At 39.8% G+C, this 18,191-nt stretch overlaps 1 protein-coding gene and 2 non-coding genes across 3 annotated transcripts in view; all 3 read right to left on the bottom strand.

Annotated features, from left to right (window-relative positions):
- LOC120554236 (zinc finger protein 501-like) overlaps positions 1–13,112 on the bottom strand; it is a 41,794-nt gene extending 28,682 nt beyond the window's left edge. The window contains exon 1 of the mRNA XM_039793007.1: positions 12,952–13,112. The gene's annotated coding sequence lies outside the window, so the exon portion shown is untranslated. The remainder of the gene's footprint in view (positions 1–12,951) is intronic.
- A 2,309-nt stretch (positions 13,113–15,421) lies between these two features.
- Positions 15,422–15,494, bottom strand: trnat-cgu. Its single transcript has one exon. It is a non-coding gene; the product is annotated as a tRNA-Thr (tRNA).
- Positions 15,495–16,030: 536 nt separating this feature from the next.
- Positions 16,031–16,104, bottom strand: trnat-agu. The gene has a single exon. It is a non-coding gene; the product is annotated as a tRNA-Thr (tRNA).
- Between the last annotated feature and the right edge of the window lie 2,087 nt (positions 16,105–18,191).

Genomic DNA, 18,191 nt, shown 5'->3' with positions numbered 1-18,191 from the left:
TTTAAAGCTGATGCTGGTTTCAAACTTCGCCGGACAGAGACAACTTCTCTCTTTTGATGCTTTACAAGCAACGTGAAACCTAGCTAACAGGTGAAGAACACAAACAACTAAATCCCTAGCTAACCTACTTTAACTGTGCAGGAACTATAGACCAATACAACAACAGGCTTACATTAACTGACAACATAAGTTATACGAAATACAGTTCTCAAGGACGCACACACACGATCTCAACTGATTATCCTCCGGACAGCAGTCTCTCTCTTTCTTTTTTCTCACTTTTTTCTGTGTGGCGCATGCGCCCGCTCGCGGTGTGAGGCGCGTGTCCGCGCTATTCTCCGACATTATGACCTCTTGTACAAAACTAAAGTAACGAGCCAATTTTTAAAATGTAAGGAGTAGAAAGTACTGATATTCGTGTTAAAATGTAAGGAGTAAAAGTAAAAAGTCGCCACAAAAAAAAATAGTACGTAAAGTAGAAATATCCGAAAAATCTACTTAAGTACTTAACTTTCCATCTCTGTCGCACACTGCTGTGGGATGGCATCCCATTCTTCAACCGGCATTTGTCGCAAGTCAGCCAACGTGGTTGTGTTGGTCACTCTGGCACGAACAGCACGCATATCTCCACAGTCTGGGACCGAACTCTATCCTCCAAGATGACAACGCTCGCCCCCACAGGGCAGGGTTTATCAGAGACTACCTCCAGGATGTGGGAGTGGAGAGGATGGAATGGCCTGCCAGCAGTCCTGACCTCAACCCCATTGAACACTTGTGGGATCAGCTTGGACGTGCTGTTCGTGCCAGAGTGACCAACACAACCACGTTGGCTGACTTGCGACAAATGGTGGTAGAAGAATGGGATGCCATCCCACAGCAGTGTGTGACCAGGCTGGTGACCAGCATGAGGAGGAGTTGCCAAGCTGTTGTGGCTGTGTATGGTTCTTCCGCACGCTACAGAGGCTCCTGTTTGTGAAATTAATAAATTGTTAAATTGCCAATATGTCTTGTTTCTTCAAACTTCAATCATCCAATCCACCAAACACCAAACGAGTCAATGGCAGAATAAGCTGTTTGGCATTGGCAGAGAAGATATGGCAAATATTTCGCAACCCACATACTATGCGCTGCTGCTCATCCCACAAATGCTTGAACCATTTGAAAGGGAACTAAACAGGCTTTCCAACGGTATAACATTTATTGCCAAAAAGCATTGTTACCACAGAGAAATAATCTACCAAACACAAATTTCCTTACTTTTTGTTTTAAGTTTATTTTCTGACTAAAAACAATACGGTAGTAAAGGATATGACCTTGGCTGCAAATGAATGTAATTATTTTTTTGTTGGACTTGGTCTAGGTTTAGCTGAGGAGTTTGCAAAGACTGGCAGTATAAATGATGTGCTAAGCAAGAATGTAAATATTAATGAATCTATGTTTGTTAAGGGAAATATCACAGATTCATGCCCCTCAGGTATTGATCCTAATGGCACTTTACAAGTGGATCAATCTGAAAATGTGACATGTAGTACTAGTAAAGGGTAACATGTAGTACTAGTTCTAATCCAGTTATAATCAACAATAGACCATACAAAGTGGTGAATCCCCTAATAAGAAGTTGACTGCAAACATAGTCAATTTAGCATCCAGTTCACATTTAAATGACTACGGTACATGACCTGTTAATAAAGACAAATTGATCGTGTCTAGTATTGTGGTGTTGACCGAGGGTAGTGCTTCTTTAAGTAGCCTCGTTGGAATGGGGTCTTAGAGACAGGTAGATGGTTTGGCTGAAGAGACCTTTGACGTTAATTGTTGAAGGTCTATAGGACAAAAGCAGCTTAAGTATGTATCAGGTCTTATCGTTCTCTCATGACCTCCTGCACCCAGTGGTGAGCTGTTAGAAGTTGAGGGCAAAAGGTGATGAATGTTATCTCTAATTGTTATAATTTTATCATTAAAGAAGGTCATGAAGTCATCACTACTCAGAGCTACAGGAATTGAAGGCTCAGTAGAGCTGTGGCTATCTGTCAGCCTGGCTACAGTGCTGAAAAGAAACCTTGGGTTGTTCTTATTTTCTTCTATTAGTGATGAGTAATATTCTGATCTGGCAATTCTGAGGGCCTTCCTATAATTTTTCAGACTATTTTGCCAATCTACACGAGATTTTTCCAGTTTGGTGGAATGCCATTTACTTTCAATTTTTCGTGAGATTTGTTTCAATTTGCGAGTTTGGGAGTTATACCAAGGTGCTAGTTTCCTTTGCTTGATTGTTTTCTTTTTGAGAGGAGCGACTGAGTCCAAAGTTGTCCGTAGGCAGGCCGTAGCAGCGTCTACGAAATGATCAAGTTGGGAGGGACTAAAGTTAACATAATGGTCCTCGGTTATGTTAAGGCACGACATTGAGTTAAATGCTGTTGGAATATCTTCCTTAAATTTAGCTATAGCTCTGTCCGATATGCATCTAGTGTAGAGACTTTTATTTCATTTCTTATGGTATGGTAATAGAAATTGAAAGTTATTAAATAATGATCTGATAATAAAGGATTCTGTGGAAATACTATTAAATCTTCAATTTTGATTCCATATTCTAGCACAGGGGTGCTCAAGGGTGTGGTTAAAACAGTGCGTGGCCTCATGCACACTCTGACTGAAACCAACTGAATCTAGTAGTGAATTGAAAGCAGTACTAAGGCTATTGCTGTCAACCTCCATATGGATATTGACAGCAAGGGAGTGAGGAGTTGCAGCGTACGCCTAGACCGGCGGGGCAGGGTGTATAGCTACAGACACAGCACCCCTGCTTTTCTCTGCTTCTCTTTATAGTCACCAGATTTACGTATCACATATTCATTAATATAGTGAGAGTAGAGGGAGGCAGGCCAGTACAGCCTGATCCGGTTGGGGAGAGTTCTAGCCCAATCCAGCACCTCCCTTTAACCTGCCTCTCTTAGTTATGCTATTATAATTCTAGACTGCCAGGGAAGTTCCTTCCTATGACACAATGAGCTGTTTTCTCCTCTGTTTTTTTTTTCTTTCATTTGTTTACTTTTGTGTGCATCCTCTCCCAGAAATGCTTGTTACTAACCTAGCTCTGGGAGTTCACTCCCCAGAGTCCTTATGTTTCTTCTTCGCCCAGAACATCGCCTTGGATTAGGGTGACACCAAGTGCCATAAAACACCTCAACCCATATGGACTGCACTGCACTTTATGGACTATGTCTTCTTATAGCTACTTAGCAATTCTTATAATGTATTTACTGATTTATTACTGTGTTCATATTGCTTAGGTCTCTTTTTATTATGTCTTAATTCATGTTTTATTATGTTGTCTTTTCATACTATGTGTTACCACCAGGGGAAGTGCAATTGGATTTTGTTGTTACATGCAGTGACAATAAAGGCATTCTATTCTAAAAGAAAACTCTGTCGTACCTCGTTAACCACAATTTGTTCTGTTCTTTTGACAGAGGATCTCAGCAGATGTAGCGACCACACACGTTATGTCCTGTTTGTAAAAAAAGAGTAAAGCAAGAGGAGGAAGGTCGGGCCAAGCAAGACTACTGGTCCAGTGAACTATGTCTATGATTAAGATTAGTATAGGTTTTTATAATTAAACAATCAGCCAATATTATAGTCCCAGTTCACTGGAGAGAACACAAACTGTGTGCTAACAATGCATCTGCTTCTCTTCATAGTCGACAGATCCATCGACCAACCGTTATAGACAGTGGTGGAATGTAACGAAATACGACTTTGTTACTGTACTTAATTACATTTTTTACATATCTGTAGCTTACTTAAGTAGAATCAGTAGTGTATACTACTGACTTTTACTTCGTTACATTTTGTAGCAATTATCTATACTTTCTACTCCACTACATTTCTACGTTCCGTTACCTTTTCTGATTAGTTTTTCCCCCTGCCAAAACGTTGACTGACTGTCACGTACGGCACGAGGCGGAGATAGAAATAAATAAATACTGAGATTCATTACATCCTCCATCACTGCTCATAGAGCTGGCTCAAAATTTGCCTTGGCCATGCTCTTAGTTATGTTGTTTTAGACTGGCGGGGGACTTCCTTTGACACACTGAGCTCCTCTCTTTCCATCTGTGTAAATTCATATCCCAGAAATGCTTGTTACTAATTTAGCCCTGGGGAGCTTATTCCCCGGAGTCCTTGTTTTCTCGCCTTACAGTTCTCCTTGGATTAGGGTGGCACCTTGGTGCTGCTCGACGCCCTGCTATACCATGAACTACTACGACTACTATTTCTAGTCATAGTTCCATTATCGTTATTGTAACTATAATTGCCACTTTCATCACACTCCCAAGCGGCACCGTCAGACACCTGCCTACCAAGAGCCTGGGTCTGTCTGAGGTTTCTCCCTGAAAGAAAGTTTTCCTCACCACTCAAGGTTTGTTTCTATAAGGACGTTTTTCCTCGCCACTGCTGCACTAAATGCTTGCTCTTGGGGGAATTATTGGGTCTTTGTAAATTATAGAATGTGGTCTAGACCTACTATATGATGCACATGGTAGAGTAAAATACATACATACTTGTTAAATACAAAAAGAAATACATTAACTAAAATGATGAAAGGTGTATTGGTCTCGTCAAGTACAACACCCAGAAATTTATTTTCATAGACTCTTTCAATTATTTCATTAGTTATACATCTGCACTTACAGTACAATATCCAAATATCATGAATTTAGTTCCGAATATCATCTTGGTTTTGTGCCATACCCCTCAGACCTCTATCCCCCAAAAAATATACACACTGGTGCACAGCTGCTTCATTCTGAATGAGTCCTCCAGCCTTCCTTAAGTACAGACAACCACTAACGATCAAATCAGGATCACCTGAGTAGAGCAGACAGGGAGAAGCTAAACAAGGGGGGAGCTTGTAACACTCACGTGTTGGGTTATCATGTGTGCCTGTAAGTTTCCACCCAGTATAAAATCTTTCTCACAGATTGAGCAGCTACATTATTTCTCTCCTTTGTGGATTCTCATGTGTTTATTTAAATTTCCCCTCTCTGTAAAAGCTTTCTTACAGATTTGGCAGCTAAATGCTTTCTCTTCTGTGTGAATTTTCATGTGTTTCCGTAAACTTCCACTCCATACAAAATCTTTCTTACAGATTGAGCAGCTAAATGATTTCTCTCCTGTGTGGATTCTCATATGTTCCTGTAAACTTCCACTCCATGAAAAATCTTTCTTACAGACTGAGCAGCTAAATGGTTTCTCTCCAGAGTGGATTTTCATGTGCATCTGTAAGTTTCCACTCTGTGCAAAATCTTTCTTACAGATTGAGCAGCTAAATGGTTTCTCTCCTGTGTGGATTCTCATGTGTCTCTTTAAATTTCCACTCACTGTAAAAGCTTTCTTACAGACTGGGCAGATAAGCGGTTTCTCTCCTGTGTGGGTTCTCATGTGTTTATGTAAAGTTAGACTCGCTGTAAAAGCTTTCTTACAGATTTGGCAGCTAAATGCTTTCTCTTCTGTGTGAATTTTCATGTGTTTCCGTAAACTTCCACTCCATACAAAATCTTTCTTACAGATTGAGCAGCTAAATAGTGTCTCTCCAGTGTGGATTTTCATGTGTATCTGTAAGTTTCCACTCTGTGCAAAATCTTTCTTACAGACTGAGCAGCTAAATGGTTTCTCTCTTTTGTGGATTCTCTTGTGTGTCTGTAACATTCCACGCGTTGCAAAATCTTTTTTACAGATGGGGCAGCTAACTGGCTTCTCTCCTGTGTGGATTCTCATGTGTACCTGAAAGCTTTCACTCTCTGTAAATTCTTTCTTACAGATTGAGCAGTTAAATGGTTTCTCTACCGTGTGGATTCTCATGTGTTTCTGTAAGCTTCCACTCCATACAAAATCTTTCTTGCAGATTGAGCAGCTAAATGGTGTCACTCCTGTGTGGATTCTCATGTGTATCTGTAAGTTTCCACTCTGTCCAAAAGCTTTATTACAGACTGAGCAGCTAAATGGCTTCTCTCCTGTATGAGATCTCATATGCCTCGTCACATTTCCATTGGTGCCAAATCTTTTCCCAGAGTCAGAGCACCTAAATGCTTTCTCACCAGTAGTACATCCTGAATCACTAACAGGGAATATATCATTATTCAGAGAGTTTAAACCTGACTGAGGTTCTCTGGTCTCCTTCCAATCAGCACTGTCATCAGTCTCAGGTTCAGAAGAGTCTCCAGTCTCGTCATCAGTATCTGGTTGTAAATGTGTATCTGGATCTGAGTTCATGGCTGGTTCTGGTCCTTCACAGTCCTGTCCATCAGCTTCAGTTTTTATCTCTTCAGTTTGTCTTTGATGAAGCTGTGAGAACTGAGGTTTCTCTTCATCATCTTCACTCTTCACAGGGACAGGAGTGAATGTGAACTTGGTGATATCAGCGTCCTCCAGCCCTTGAAGCTGCTCTTCATCCTGACTGATCTGGAGTTCCTCCTGTTCTTCTTTAATGTGTGGGGGGTGTGTGTCGCGCTCTGGGTCTCCCGACTGGAGCCGCCTAGTGCTGCCCTGATGTTCTTCACCAACAATCACTTTCTGGACATCTGAAGGTAAAGCTGAAACACAAACTAACAGCTATTAATGGGAATCTTAACAATACTTTGATAAGTAGCTCTATTCACTCTCATAACAAATACGGGTGTCAGGATTTTCAATTCAATCTTCGATTTAAAGATTTTTTTCCAGCACTGACACTCACAATAACAACAATATGAATGCAATATGAGTTTACAGAGAGTCAGCTGAAGGCACCATGAAGTCCAGTTGGAGCCAACAAGCTTTTAAGGGGAACTTTGCAGTTTTTTTTTAGGTTATATGATTTTTTTTGGGTTGAATGGTGGACGTCTCGCTCCCCCCTGGCGCCTGTGAGCGGAAAAACCACCCTTGCAACTTTGGGCCGGCGAGCCGCTGACCTCAGCGTCAGGAAGTATCGCGTGATATTAGGGTCGCAAAGGGGCGGAAGTTTTCCGGTAAATTTCCGGAAACTTTAGCAGGAGAATTTTGGAAACATTCCAATTTGGAAACTTTCATTGGAATTAATGGAAATTATGGGGATTTGGATGGGATGTCGTCCTTGGGCTCAAATGCAGTACTGTCTTCAATCAGCTTTTATCTGCTGCTGAATGTTGGATTCTAGAAATGATCTGTGCAGTAGGCTAAGTAGTAGCCCAAACCATTGACCTTTAGCTTAACATATGAAGGTAGCTAGCATGCTGCCTTTGATTTACTATGGTTATGGTTATAAGGTTACCATCAGCGCTGTCTATTGTTTCCAGCCTATCAAGAACAAGTGGGCTATAAAATTAACACACATAGGTTAATAGCAATGGGTTATGTATTACCCCCCTCCCCCCCAAAAAATTAAATAAACTCCCATATTTCAAAAACTAAATGTTGGCAGGTATGTAGTAACTTATGCCGATTACTGCCTGTGTGCATGTCATTGACGAATATAGTGAGGACAGTCAACTGAAGTTGCATTAAATCAGGTTGTTTTAACAAAGATTATGCTGCAAGATGGGGTTGTTTCAACTAGATTTAAATTCCCTGTTATAGACTAACAGTATTATAACAAGCAATATTAAATATATTCAGTTTATTCTCGTTAATTCCCATTTATTCCCGTTAATTCCCATGGAAAGTTTCCAACTTTGAAAATTCACGTAATTTTGCAACCCGACGTGATATCAGGTCTCACGATGTAACAAATTGCTTCATGGCACTGCACACATACACCCATTCAGGAACCAGCTAACAAGGTTGCGATGGAGTTTTTCACACTATGGTCATGGCTGAGACGGCAAAAAAGAAGCAGAAAGCTAGGAAAGCATTGTCGGAGGAACAGAGGAAGAGGAAACGGCAAGCTGACCGAGCAAGTTTTTACACAGTGTTGCCCAATATCTATTCCAAAGCTGTAGGGGGAGCTCTATAGAGAAACCTGTGAGCAAAAAGTGAGAAAACGGCGAAGAAATTGCCAAAACTGCATAGCTCCCCTTTAACAATTGTTTGTTAACATAACTCACAGGGGAAGGCAAAATTCCACCACACTGGTTAGCTCAAAAGAAGCATGAGGATTGTACAGTTGTGTTTTTTCTAGGGATGCAACAATTATAGACTTTGTTTGTACGATATGGTCTGAAAGACAATAGTTCTTTAGTGAGTTATGCATTCATTATTTCAATGCTTATGTATAATGAAATCACATGAACACTGTAGATTTTAATTTGTTATGTAATAACAGTAATAGTTTTGAATGTTTTGAAAATGATTATATGATCAACCTTTTAATTATCAAAACATAAAATCAAAACATAATAATGAAGCTAAATAAGAGAGCTGTGTCAAACACATGAAATGTGCCAATTTCAAGGTGCGGGTATGTACAGTAGGCCTGGCAAACCCGGTTCCTTTTAAGGATTCGGGTTATTCTGAGTCACTCACTAAACTGAACCGGGTTGTGCGAGTCACTTGAATCACTTGAGTCAGTATTGCTAAATCGCCAAGGAAACTCAGTCCTACTGCGCACACCCACTCACCACTTCACGCAGCTGCTCACAGGAGAGCCATTTAGTCACGGAAAAGAAAGTGTAACTTAGTGTAGCCTAAGCAAATATAAAGGCTTTCAACGTAGACATAGAAACAGGAACGGAGGGACGCCTACCACGGGTCTGAGCTCATCACCGCAAAAAAACATTGGCCTGCACGTTGAGTCTAATGACATGGACTGTGCCTGATGACATTATATCTTACATGCATTCAAGGTTTTCTAAACAAAACTTTATGCAAGAAATAATCACTGTGTAGTTATCCTCATCGACTGCATTCTCTCTTATTTCAAGAGGTTATGGAGAGAGAAAACTGAAGTTGCTCGTCACTTCAGCTTTACACAAGAGAATGGACATGGATATATGGGGGTTTCTTTTGTCTGTTAGATTTTTAGAAATTATTAATTATTACAGGTAACGTTTTAGCCTAGCAGCTAGCGAAGTGCGACAAAACCGCACGGTTAAATTTCAGCCTGCATGCACGTTTTGTAGCCTAAACCGAGCAGCTTATATTGGTTATATTAGAGAGAGCAACAAGTTAGCGGACTGCCGAGTCGCCCTCTCTGCTCTGTGTCTGCTCAGCTGCTAGACCGCTGTGCTGCGAAGTGTCTGCACTCGTCACGGTCGGCAAATACATTTATTTTACATATATTTAATTTAATTTATTTAAATTAAGCAAATTGTCATCACTCAAATGTGAGTAAGAGTGCTTTTCAGTGTTCGTAGATTTTGTTCGTAGCTAAGAACAAATCCAAGTTAAGAAAACATTAGTGAATGCCAGAATCTTCGTAAAAAGTTCGTAAGAAGGGTTTAAGAACACATTTCTTCGTAAGAACGGTTGGTGAATGAGGCCCAATGTTCTTAACTTTGTTCTTAAACTTTTTAAGAAAAGTCTGTTGGATTCATGACATGTTCTTAAAAGAATTGTTTGCACCTGTGTTCTTAGGATTGATGAATCCCACATCTTCGTAATTGAAAGCGTGTGACAGTTGTTCCTCATTAGCATAACAAAACGCCCCGGAAATTCCCATATAAGGACATGACACTTCACGGCCATGTGTAAGAGAATTTGGAGAATGTCCAAAAGACGCACAGACGGTGGTGGTCCACCGATCACCAAACGAAAAAAGAACTTGAGTAATTCTGAAATAGAAATTGTACTGCAATACGTAAATGCCAAACGAGGCATAATATTCAGTAGTATTTCCAGTGGTTTTAAAGCCACCAACAAAACGGAGGCATGGAAGGAGATCACGGATTCTGTGAACGCTGTTTCTGGACAACGTCGGAGACCATTTTCAGGACTGGTCCAGAAAATGGACTCCGACTGCGACTTTGTGAAGAGCGCTATATAAATTCAATTTATTATTATTATTATTATTATTATCAATGTACACCTTATTATGCAATATTAATAACTCCTCTGTGCAATACTGGGAATACAGTGTTATTAAACTTTCTGTCTGTATACTTAACCATTTTAACTGCTTTATTCTTGCATTTTTACTGATGCTTTTGTCATTGCACTATCCCTTTGGTGCAGTATCACTGAATATGTCCCCTCTGTGGGACTAATTAAAAATCTTATCTTATTTTAAATTTTAATAGGTTTGTATTTTTCAGATCTCTCAATTGCCATGCTGACCAAGATATTCAACGGGGAAATGTGGAAAGCTGCCATATTCCCAGTCATTACTTTGCCAAATCATCTGTGGTAAGTTTACAACAATCTTAATTGAAAATGGGAGTAGGAAGTAAAGAGAGGACAGCATGAAATGGCACCTTTGGTATTAAAAGTAAATACTTTTTAAATAATTGTGATTACCGTGAACCTTGATGTTAGCCCTTTTAGAGAGAAAGTTATGGTATTTTATGGGACGATGTATAACATACTATTTAAAACTTTCATTTAGAAAGTGACCTAAATACATATTGTCAGAATGGCGCTCTAATAGCGCCATATTTGGAGCTCCCCTGAACCACTCTGAACTTAGTAAACAGAAATTAAATGTTTTAGCATTTGCCTCTCTGATTGCCCGCAGACGTATCCTTCTACATATTCGATACATTAATGGAGAAAGGTGGACCAACCTGGGGTGGGAGATTGGCTGGGTTTTGTATGTTTTTTTTCCCCTTTATTTTTGTTGGATTATTAGTAGTGTAGTTGTTGTTGCTCTCTTCCTCTCTTTTGTTTTCCTGGGTGAAAGTATAACAAATACATTAATATATTATAAGAATATATATAAGAATTTTTGCGTAACTTTTGGCCGTAGCTCTATCCCTTCTACCGTAAACAGCCCAGCTGTTGTGGATCTTCAACTTCATCCAAAATTAAACTGCACAGACTGCAGCTCCCCCTACTTCTTTACAACCTATAAAAAGGCTTTGAAACTCTGTTGTGCATAATCATTTGGAACAGTGCATTTTGGAGTTTTTTTTTATTTTTATTAACACACACTCCTGCGCAGTTCAGTGATTGCGTTTACATTTTTTTACCCTCATAGTGTTTTAAAAACTTTGTGGCAGCGATAGCGGCAGTGATGGTTACTGTCAGTAACCATCACAGTAGAATAAGTCCGGTGGTGGCCATATCATGATATGACATAAGTGTTGCCTTTTCCTGGTTTTAAAGGCTGCATTACAGTAAAGTGATGTACTTTTCTGAACTTTCCAGACTGTTCTAGCGGTTCTATTCCGCAATATCGATGTTGATGTATTTAGTCAAGAATATCTTGATATCTGAATTTCTCCATATCGCCCGGCCCTACGCCGCTTAGTGTCCACTCTGACTCTTAGTGAAACACCGCTGACCCACCAAAGAGCATTCGCCTAGAGCTGGGCAATATATCGATATTATATCGATATCGTGATATGAGACTAGATATCGTCTTAGATTTTGGATATCGTAACATGGCATAAGTGTCGTCTTTTACTGGTTTTAAAGGTTGCATTACAGTAAAGTGATGTCATTTTCTGAACTTACCAGACTGTTGTAACTGTTCTATTATTTGCTTTTACCCACTTAGTCATTATATCAACATTATTGATGACTATATCAAAAATGACATTGTGTAAATATTTTGTGAAAGCACCAATATTCAACACTACAATATCGTTGCGGTATCGATATCGAGGTATTTCGTCAAAAAATATCGTGATATTTGATTTTCTCCACATCGCCCAGCCCTAATTCGACCCGTGCTGGACCCATTCATAATGAGTCAGCAGTCACTGTGAGTAGCATACGCTTCAGTCCATCGCACTCCCCCACTCCCCCTCTGTCTGTGTATTTTTTTTTTTTTTAAGATTTCGGCCTTTATTTTGATAGGACAGCTGAAGACATGAAAGTGGAGAGAGAGGGGGGGGGGGAAGGACATGTAGGAAAGGGCCGCAGGTCAGAGTCGAACCAACTGAGCTATCCGGGCGTCCTCTTTCTCTTTTAATCAGTCTGTTATTGTTGTTGAAAACCAGTGAAGGAGCGTTCTCAGAGATATATTTTTTTTTTATATATCCTAGGCTATTTATTTCAGATCACTTTCATTTACATGTGTTGCAGCTGTATATTTTCAAACTGGTAAAGGAAACCCTGTCTTTGCATTTTATTTTAATCACAATCCATTTTAATAAAAAACAGCAGCTCTTTCTTATTAACATACTTTTCCAGTTATGACTAGGGCTGGGCGATATGGAGAAAATCAAATATCACGATATTTTTGACCAAATACCTCGATATCGCAACGATATTGCAGTGTTGACTATTGTGTCATTTTTGATAAATAGTCATCAGTGATGTTGATATAATGACTAAGTGCGTAAAGGCAAATAATAGAACAGTTACAACAGTCTGGTAAGTTCAGAAAATGACATCACTTTACTGTAATGCAGCCTTTAAAACCAGTAAAAGACACTTATGTCATATTACGATATTCAAAATCTAAGACGATATCTAGTCTCATATCACGATATCTAGTCTCATATCATGATATCGATATAATATCGATATATTGCCCAGCTCTAGTTATGACTGACTTTCAAACTAGATAATAAGTTATATGGCATTATAAACCAGAGCCAGCTCATACAACAGGGTAACGTTAACGTTAATTAAGAAGAAATATAAGAAGAATATAGAACATTGTAAACGTCTCCCACCTCTCCACTGGCCAGCTGACAGTTTCCTCTCGGAGTCCATGTTGAAGTGTCTCTCCTCAACTTCTCCCCGAGCTGCATTTGAGGAAAAACACGGAGCTCACAACATATCCGATAACACACGTTAGCAGGAGCTAGCTGCGGCTAACGTTAGCTTAGCGCGCGGACTCCCTGCAACAACAGCAGTAAACGCGTTTCCGGTCGGAGAAAGAAAACAGACCTGCTCTTTGTAGCTCCGTTTCTGGTTTTAAAACCTCATGCAGCAGTTTGGGATGTTTCTCTCTGGAAGGACACCAAACACTGGCGCCTTTTACTCCGCCGTCCTCAACACGAGCTAAAATGCAAACAATGGGACGGAGGTCGTAGGGTCTTCCGGGACCCGGAAACACAAACCCAACTTCCGCTACACTCCTCTGCCCTTCAAAATAAAATAACATGTTTTCAGAGTCTTGTTTACCGCCACCTACTGTACCGGAGTGTGTAATATCAAGGTACTTCAGGTTACAGTTTAATAAAAATAATAATAATTAAAAATCTAAATAAATAAAACTATACTTTATGATCTAATCCTGTAGACTTAAGGAAACTAAATAGAGCTTTGCAGCACTCCCTTGAATTTTAAGAGTCGATTTCACCCACTGTGATCTGATCTTGCCAGACGTAATTATATTCCACTCATTTGTAAACAAAGCAGTTATCCGTTTCAGCTACCAGGGGGCCCCCCAGCAAACTTATGGGTCAGACCCATCTGGTAGCGAAGGAGGGCCAAGACTAAGAGCTACATGGAAAAATATGCACCAAACAAGCCACGTTGAAATTTTGCTGTTTCATGAATACAAAAGTTGGGTGACCCCCCCTCCCCCAGACAGTTTAGCAGCAATAGATCCATTTGAGGATGAGCTGGTTTGGAAGTTATTCCATTTAATCATATAGTTCAGGTGCAATTACCCGTTTCAGCCACCAGGGGGCAGTGCTCCCCCTGTCCCCCCGCAAACTCCGCCCATGATTGAATGAATTATACTTTTTGACTTGGATTGACTGCACAGCACAGATTCCGGCAGTACTAAATGAGGTCTCTCTGTTCTCTAAAGCCTCTGGTTGAGGTTTAAATATGAAAAAATGTGAAAGATATACAGTTTTCACGATTACCCTCTGATTATTGTATATAATAAACCTGTCACTTTGAAGTTCAATATTTAAGGATCATAGTTAAAAGAATAAGAATATAGTTGCCTGACCAGAGGCGTGACAAACCCTGGGTAAATATTGGAGATGTATTTGAAAGATGGAGACAGCTTAGAGCCCAAAAGGACGCTGAGTTGGCTAATGTCCTCCTGAACAGATAAGCATTAGCTTCAGGCTAATTTATCACGGCTACAAGTGACGGGTAGTTTATGTAATTTTAACATTTGTGTACTCACATTGAATTATATAGCTATAGTACCCGAGTTGGTTACTCGCAAAAACAATTGAGACACGGCCAGTAATGTTATCCCGGCTGTTCCTGGCTAACGGCGCCATGCTAACACTACTGGAGGACCAGGCAAGCGGGCCAAGGCTATTTACAACGTGTAGCCTGTTCAGCGGCCGTAGCCGACAGCGGTGAGTTATTTTAAGCCAAGAGAGGGGAGCTGTAAATCTGGAAGAGAGGACCGTGAGTTTGCAGTGTGTTTAGCGGTTCCTTCCGTAATTCTAAGCCGAGGAAGTGTGTCTGTCAGTTGGGTGGAGAGGGTGGCGAGGTTGTTGTGTTTTTAGCGATTCCTACCGTAATTCTAAGCCGCAAAGGTGTGTCTGTCATTCAGGTACTGAGCGCCACGTGAGCACGGGCTTCTATGACTGTCAATATAGCCAACATCTAACGTTAGCTACTCCGCTGTACTGTGAAGTAATGTCTGGCTATGTGAGACAAGCGCCTAGCAACATTGCTGTGGATGCTGCGGTCTCAGCCTGGTAACCTCCATGAACGTCGAGTCTGGGGAGGAGGGGGCGGGGGAGACAACTCTCTCCAGTATTTTGAATTTGTACTGCGGTAACTATTATAAACACTAGCTGTCAGTATTACATATTGCACCTTTAATATCCTAATGTTACATATAACGTTTGGGCTCTGGGAAATCTGAATTTTTTTGTTGTTGTCCTTGTTGAAAATAAACAGGTCACTTTTCGTAAATGCTGGTGACAACACTGTGTTGAGGTAATCACAAGGGGGTAAGCCTCTCTCCACAACGCGTACCTCCTATGGCGCCATTTTGATGGTGACAAGGCATCACCCGACGTTAGCATTCCATTGACTGCCATTCATTTTGACGCCACTTTGATAGCGAATAACTTTACAGCTGAAGCGTTTAAAGACTTTATTTGTCCATTGTTTATTTCTAAAGAAATAAACAATGCTTGCTCTTGGGGGAATTACTTGAAATGTTGGAGCTATGTAAATTATAGAGTGTGGTCTAGACCTACTCTGTCTGTAAAGTGTCTTGAGATAACTCTTGTTATGATTTGATAGCATAAATAAAGTTGAACCAGCAGACTTCCAATTTTCAGACAGGTCACTCACATCACATCTACATTTTCAAGATCAGTCGAAGGCTGCGCAGTAATGCTCAACCGTCACCGGAAAAATTCTTTTGATAGCAGACACTGGTAAGGGGATTGGTTGGCATATGTCTACAGGTGATCAACTGATAACGAGGCACTGCTGGGATTTGAACCCAGGATCTCCTGTTTACGAGACAGGCGCTTTAACCACTAAGCTACAGCACCTCTTACACCATAAGCAAACGGTTTACTCAATTTGTCAGGGCTGAACGTGGCCCAGGTGTACACCAGGACCCTGTGACATCACTGTTGGGTGTGGTTTAAGGTGCATGTGATGCTAGCTGAGGTCAGAGGTGAAATAAACTTGAACTTTAACGGCCAAGGTACTTAAGGGGCCGACTGCCTGATATGAGCTTCTTCCAGGCTCTTCCTTACAGAGTGGAGGAGAGGTAATAATCAATTTACTAGTTTTTATCAAAACAGCATAATTAGGCCAAATGAACAGAAATGGCGGATGAACGAACTAGGTGTATATTATATCTTAAACTTGCATTGCTCTTCATTTCATGTGTTTTTATGTACCATCTTAAGTCTGTGTTAATGTAGTGTTTCTGTGTAAATGTAATACGCCATGGAAAACAGTCTGCCTTTTCAATCCTTTTTTACCTTTTTCATTTGCTACCAGGGTAGCATAATGGGTAGCATGGGGATTGGGTCCACATGCTGATGGGATGCTAACAGAGGTAATCTCTGCAACAACAAGGTGCTGCTGGGATTTGAACCCAGGATCTCCTGTTTACTAGACAGGCACTTTAACCAACTAAGCCACAGCACCTCCTTGAGGACTTCTGTAATGTTAAGTCTTAATTTCTCTTTTACCTTATATATATCTGTATAATATACAGTCTACTGACTGATTGATACATTTTCACATTTACTATAACTGATATTTTGCTGAGTTTTGCACTGTTAAAGTCCCCAAGAACAATGAGCAGGGAGTCTGGATGTTAGAATGTGACATCATTCTCTCTGCAGGGCTTACAGTGAAAAAAAATCCTGAGCCTGAAACTTTTTTGGAAGGGGTAAATTCCTTACATTACACATCACAATCACAACTTTGCATTGTTTAGCTTTTCATAAACTCTTGGACAAAGCCATTATGTTTAAATAACTCAGGCATGAAAATGGGTCAGGGGTGAGAAAGGTGAGAATGATATTACCCCTCTAGGGGGGTCCGGGGGCATGCTCCCCCGAAAGAAAATTTTAAATATTCCACATTTTAAAGCATCAATCTGATGCATTTTGCGATGCATTTTTTCCAACCAACAGTGTAATATTTCAATATGCAGTCATTAAAGTTAATTTGACTGGCAAAACAGTCAAAGTCCTTCTGACATTACACAATAATAAAAGTCCTAATTTTTAAAAACTAAAAAGTTTAGGATCAATTTTTACTTCTTCCAACCATATGTTAAATAAAGCGTCAATGTGGATTTACATATTGCAATAATATCATAATCCTACAATGAATCATTGTGAAAACTAAAATGTAGTATTTTGGCCAGGTCATCATCAAAAAAGCGAATTAGTACATTCAAGTCATGCATTGTCCTTAAATAAAAAAACGAAAAACGAAAACGAAATCCCATGTGGACTTTTTAATTGATTTATCTTTCTAAAATATTCATATGCCAGAAATCCGGCACCAGGCCCGATTACTTTCAACCCTGTGTTAGTTAGAGCTGCGTTCCTCTTATATGATTGGTATGTGAAATCAATTGACTCGAAAATATTAAACCGCATGCAAGTTGGGTTTTTTTTGTTTTTTTTTATTTTTCGGCACGGTGCCGGAATACTTTAAGCCCTGTCTCTGACCTCTTCTGAATTACTAGTAGGTAAGAAATGAAGGATATGTAGCAACGCTCCTCTCTTTACTTACTTAAATAAACCCCAATCTGATTTAGTCCTACTGTTCATCATTTGCAGTTTATGATGCATTTGTCTCACTGAGTGATGAGTTGTAGAAGCAGCCTCAACCAGAAGGCACTGCAACGGAAGAGCAATAATTCATTTTTCTCCGCAACCTTGATGAGTGGAATATTGAATTATCTTGTTGGGGTGAATGGGAATTAATATTTTGGGGCAAGCTCTTTCTTGACATTGTTGGGTATATTGAGGAGAGGGTTAAATAAAATGGGTAGAAGAGTTAGAGAAGGTCATTATTGTTAGCAGTGGAGCCGACTTACACATTGTGTGTAGCCTAAGAAGTTGCTACATTAAAGTTCTATAAAAGCGTATCTTCTCCTCCTGTAGTCTTATGTACAGCGGAGCGACAGAACAAGAGTGAATGAGAGCTACTGGACAGTAATTAACTGAAGTGATACCGTGAAGTACGCTGTTACAGATATAGACTATATAAAACCCTGTACAATGTAAGGGAGTGTGGTAAAAACAATTTAAAAGAAAAAATAGACATTTCAAATGGATAGACTTTATAAACTCTAGCCCGAATAAAACCAGACATTTTATTAAGTTGGCTGTAAAAGTTTTAAACTTGGTCGAGAGTTTTTTTGAATGACAGAAATCTGTTCAGATGAGATCTTGAGTGCAACATGGACACATGTAACATTATGGTACAAAAAAAACTTTTAAAAACATACAATGATCCTTAAACTAAATGAACAAAATGTAACTTTGGATTGGCTTAATTTGATTAAACAGGAGTTAACAAGGAGAGATGCTGTGAGTACAGTGTTAAGACTTATAATACAGTGTTACTTTCTGTATGGATCATACTGTGGTTTTAAACTTCAACTGGTAGTAGGCTAATGTTACATATAACTTTTTGGGATATGGTAATAAATCAGGTATTAAGTTTGTTGCCCTTGTTGAAAACACTGTGTTAAGATAATCAACTGATAA

The sequence above is a fragment of the Perca fluviatilis genome, chromosome 24 (assembly GCF_010015445.1).
Source record: "Perca fluviatilis chromosome 24, GENO_Pfluv_1.0, whole genome shotgun sequence".
NCBI classification, from domain to species: domain Eukaryota; kingdom Metazoa; phylum Chordata; class Actinopteri; order Perciformes; family Percidae; genus Perca; species Perca fluviatilis.
This window is presented reverse-complemented; position numbering and strand designations above follow the sequence as displayed.